Source organism: Urocitellus parryii, chromosome 3, assembly GCF_045843805.1.
Source record: "Urocitellus parryii isolate mUroPar1 chromosome 3, mUroPar1.hap1, whole genome shotgun sequence".
NCBI classification, from domain to species: domain Eukaryota; kingdom Metazoa; phylum Chordata; class Mammalia; order Rodentia; family Sciuridae; genus Urocitellus; species Urocitellus parryii.
This window is the reverse complement of record NC_135533.1, coordinates 14395593-14400220: the sequence shown is the minus strand read 5'-3', so window position 1 is coordinate 14400220 and position 4628 is coordinate 14395593.

Below are 4628 nucleotides of genomic sequence, written 5' to 3'. Positions count from 1 at the left end.
CATCAACCTGCTAACCCAAAGCCCTTTCATAGGGCAAAGAGAGCCAAGAGGCTGTATGGCTGAAAGAAAATAATCAAATGGTGTGCGCGCGCGCATGCACAGGAACAGTTGGCGTAAGACATTTTCTGTCTGGAAGGAACAAGATAATTTGTGGTTTCTAATTCCAGATAAAGTTATCTCCTGGTCTTGGAAGGACTTCTTTTCTAGCCACCTTACTTCCCATTTCTGCCCCATTCAAAATAAATCCAGTCTCCATCCCTGTTTCACGGCCCGGGGCTGTTTGCTCCTGGGTGTATCCTGGGTCCTGCCCCCACCCTTCAGTTCCCAGGCCAGACTCACCCTCCTCCCTGAGCTGCCTCCAGCTATAAATTCACCCAGAGACGTCTCTCTCCACCTCCAGGGTTTGCTGATGTTCAGAAGAGGAGTGTAACAGCCCTCGGAGAAGGTGAGGAACCCCCTGGGCCCCAGCACACAGACACTAAACATATGTGTCCAATGTTGTGTTCCCCTGAAAACATTGATTTCTAGATCACAGTTGTTTGGGACACACCATAGAGTTCAATGCTTTAAAATGTACTTTTATATTATTTTTTTTCTAAATACTATCTTCCTAATTAGACTAACCTTGAGGATAAAGCCATTTTAGAAAATGTTCCTATGCCTTTTAGAACCTGGTAGAGTGTGGAACACAGGGGTCATTTTTTAAAAATGATAAAACAAACCATGGCCCATTCACGTGATAGAATATCATTTAGGGACAAAAACTAAATGAGATGTCAAGCCACACAGAGACAGGGAAGGAACACAAATGCATACTGTTAAACGGGAAAAGAAGCCCGTCTGAAAGGCTCTACTGCCTGCTTTGGGACTATATGACATTCGGGGAAAGGCCAGACCACGGAGACCTTGAGGTCAGTGGTTGCCAGGGGAAGGGTTGGGGCAGTGCCGAGTGGAAGGAATGAATTGGCGGAGCACAGAGGATTTTCAGGGCAGTGAAACAATTCTGTCTTCTTGTTGTAGTGATACATGTCACTAGGCACCTGTCAAAACTCAGAATGAAAGACCCAGGGCGCCCTCATCTAAATCACAGACTTCAGTTAATAACAATGTATCAATGTTGGTTCATCTAGCAAATGTACAAGGCTAATGCAGATGTTAATGATCAGAGAAGCTGGAGAGGGGAAGGGGGATGAGGGGGTATGTGGGAACCTTGTTTTCTGTCCATTTTTCCAAAAACCTAAGACTACTCTTAAAAAAAAAAAAAATGTCCTAACTTAAAAATAGAGAATTTGGCTATAGGTTCTAATGATCCGGGAGCAAAGAATAGGCAACATATTAATGAAATACACATATTTTAGCTTTCTCAAGGTTCTTTCCATTGTTGTTAATCTCAGTGAAACTTGCTACTCAGCATCATATTGACACTATGTCCAGAATTTTAAAATGAACTAACTGAATCAGTAAGATAGACTCAGTCCAATCCTAATGTCAAGGAAAGACTCAACATTTACTTTATGAATTTCAACATGAAAAAAAAATCCATTAAAATATAATTAGTAAAAAGTGAAAGATTTATACAATCTAAAGAAACTGGGGTTGTGGCTCAGTGGTAGAGCCCTTGCCTAGCATGTGTGAGGCACTGGGTTCGATTCTCAGCACCACAAACAAATAAATAAAATAAAGGTCCATCAACAACTAAAAAACATTTTTAAAAAAGCATTTAAAATATAATCAGCGAGTCTTACCCTAAGGACAAAGAAGGCCTCCCTAGACAGGCTGCCATTTAAAAGAGATTGTTCTTCTTGGCCTGTTTTTTTATATTCTTAACCAAAGTGTTGGGGAAAAGCCATATCTACCTAGAATGAAAGGAATATTGAGAGCCACAGAAAATCAGCTTAGTGAGTAACAGATCCTTTTGTTTTCAACTTTGAAAACAGGGTGACTGATCCAAGGAACCCCTCCCTGTGGTCACACCTGAACTGATTATAGTCAGCAGTCCATGGGGAGATTCAACCCACAGATTCAACCAAAGGAGGATCAAAAATATTCTAAAAATGCTGCATCTGTACTACACATGTGCACACCTTCTTCTTGGCATAATCCCCTTGGCAATACAGGTAACAAAGATTTGTATGGCATTTGCATTGGTTTAGGTATTATAAGCAATCTAAAGATGATTTAAAATGTATGGGAAGATGTGTTCATGTTCTATGCAAATACGAAGCCATTTTATAAAAGTTACTTGGACATCTGCAGATTTTGGTATCTGTGGGATCCTGCAACAAGTCTACCGGAATATCAAGGGCAGACTACTCTGAGGCAGGGATTTGGTCCCACGTTGATCCTTACATAATACTGTCTTTTTGGGTTATTAAAATGACTGAATTCATGGTCAGAGTCATTCCAAAGTCCATTATTCTGTCTATCTTGACAAGTAAATTAACCATGGAGTGACCAACCTGGTTGCTAGAAAGTTCTTCATTATGAGGTGAGAAAAAGAATGTTTCCCCCTCCTCTCTGTCAACCTTTCCTATCCCAAACAAACAACTCTCACCAACTCTTTTACCTTCTTATGAACTCTAGAGATGGGGTGAGGAGGAAAGATGGAAGTCAGGTGAGGAGTCAATAAACAAAGACTTGTGGGTAGCAAGCATTACCGGTCATTCTGAAGAGTCCACTCACAAAACAAGGAGAGAGAATTCAAACTCCCCCAAGGGCCATGACTCACACAGATCCCAACTGTTGACCTGCCACACAAAGCATTCATTCAATTCCTCCTATTACCTTCTAGAATAATTATAAAGGGAATGTTAACCAAATAAAACAAAGAGATGCTTGCATTCATGATATGCATTCTGAGCACTTAGCCTGGGGGTCACCATTGTGTACACATGAGATAAATCTTCCTTTATCAAGATTCCAAGCAGTTGTGAAGTGAAGCTCGGATGACAAGATTTTTTTTTTAAACAGACAGAAGTCAGGGAGGGCAGTCACGGCTCAGACAACGAGATCCAAGCAAGGGCTGCTGTGAATCTCTGAGCTCCCCGGCGAGGAGATGGATGGTGCAGGAAGACTGAGAAAGAAGACAAGCAAACCAGAGGGTAAGAAAGAAATTGGGGTGGCAAGAAGAAAAAAGAAAAAAAGCGTTAAAGGGGAGAGAGATGGGGACTGGAAGCGGTGGTGGAGGAGCAGGAGATCTGTACCCAGGAGGCACCCAGGGGAGCCCTTGTGGGTGGAGCCCGAGGCCTGGATGCAGGAAGCCAGGTGTCTTGCTCCTTTAACCACATTATCAGTCGCCTACCATATGGCTTCTGAGGTGCCCGGGAAGGCAAAAGCAGAAAGCAAAATGCCAACCACGTGGCACTGACCCTGAAAAATCATCACCTCTGTAAATTCTGAGACTCGGGAGAATAGGGACTTTCTCTGCAGGAGATCAGTGACTTTGGACCTTTCATATATCAAAGCTCCAAGTGGGTGTTTGTTTCAAAACCTTAGGAGTCCTGTTTTAGGTGAAGTTCTCTGGCACCAGCAATCATTCCTGTTCCGAGTGGTGACCCTGAAGCCCAACTAAAACCTGAAGGAAAACATCTCAGTTTTCAAGGAAAAATCTGATAGGTGGAGTGTGGTTTAAGCTGGAGTTTAGATGTCGAGTGAATATGACTGTAGTCCTAGTTTCTGAAGATCATGAATCCACGTGGAAAAGGTAAACGTGGCTCTCACTTACCAAGGATGTGGGCCATTTGCTGGCCAGGCTGGATGGCAGCTCTTCCTTCTGGTATTCTGTAAATACCAGTGTGGGCTGGATGCTCCCCCGGGCCCCGGTGTCATGTTGAGACATTATCAGAACTGGCCTCCTCCCTCCCGCCGCCCATCTTCACCTGCTTCTCTCTTCACCTCCACGTGCTGCTGGATTTTTCTGCAAAATTTCTTTTAGTCCCTTCTCGCTGTCCGGGCTTCCTCTCCTCCTCTGTCTCAGCAGCACCCGTGCCCTAGAGCAATTGCCTCCACCTGGCTTTCCTGTGGCTCCTGCCCTAGAATCTGTAAGGCCCACCTGTTCCTGGGGTGGCAAACCTGGCCCACCCTACACAATTCCTCCTCCATCCCTATCACTGATTTCCACCAGCCCCCTCCCCACACCCGCTGGGTCCTCAGTCAGGATCATCCTGTATTTTGCTCTCTCCCTTAAACCACCCAGCAGCAGGTCCTGCAGATTGTAACCCCAGATTAACATACCTGCCACTCTTCATCTCCACGGTCACCTGCTCCTTCAAGCCAACCCCGCGCCTTGTGGAGATGGCGACTCTCTGCTCCCTGTCCTCCCTGCCCCCTCCAATCCATTCTTCATACAGTGGCCCAGAAATAATCCTCAAAAACGTAAACCCAGTCAGGCCATTGCACCAAAGGTTTGTCATGGCACTTGGGATAAAATCCCAAATCCCTGCGTCAGCCTCCGAGTCCTACATGGCCTACCCTCAGCCTTCCTCCACCGGACCTCAGCTCAGCTGGCCATGCTGGGTTTTCCCCTCTGCCAGGCAGGCAGCATCCATCGCCCACCCTCTCCTCTGCTTCTGGGCCAGCAGCCAGTCCTGGCTTCTCTGGTCTTGGCTTCAGTATCTTCAGAAAAGCCT